Here is a 283-nt window from a genome sequence, read left to right as displayed (position 1 = left end):
CGCTCCCCGGCCGCCCCCGCGGCGAGACCCCGGTCCTCCCCATGGCCGCGCTCGCGCATGCTCAGAAGGGACGCCGTCACCCCCTCACGCCGGCGCACAGAGCGAGCCTGCGCGCGGCGCCGGGATCCGGAAGCGGCGTAAGCGGCGTAAGCGGGTGCGGAGTGCAGCGGAGTTTAGTGGCCGAGCGGGCCCCGGGGAGCGCTCGGCGCCGCGCAGGTGCGTGAGGCCGCCCCGCCGGGGCAGCGGGTGGTGGCGGGCGTGTTGGGGGGGGGAGGGGGGGCGC

The 283-nt window shown here is 79.5% G+C and overlaps 1 protein-coding gene across 1 annotated transcript in view; it reads left to right on the top strand.

The window, feature by feature from the left end:
* Positions 1-132: 132 nt before the first annotated feature.
* Positions 133-283, top strand: part of ZBTB41 (zinc finger and BTB domain containing 41) — a 19,717-nt gene continuing 19,566 nt past the window's right edge. Inside the window, exon 1 of the mRNA XM_010563399.1 lies at positions 133-216. The gene's annotated coding sequence lies outside the window, so the exon portion shown is untranslated. The remainder of the gene's footprint in view (positions 217-283) is intronic.

The sequence above is a fragment of the Haliaeetus leucocephalus genome, unplaced genomic scaffold, assembly GCF_000737465.1.
Source record: "Haliaeetus leucocephalus isolate CR32 unplaced genomic scaffold, Haliaeetus_leucocephalus-4.0 Scaffold166, whole genome shotgun sequence".
Lineage (NCBI taxonomy): Eukaryota > Metazoa > Chordata > Aves > Accipitriformes > Accipitridae > Haliaeetus > Haliaeetus leucocephalus.
Note: the sequence above shows the minus strand (reverse complement) of the source record. Positions and strands in the feature narration are given on the sequence as shown.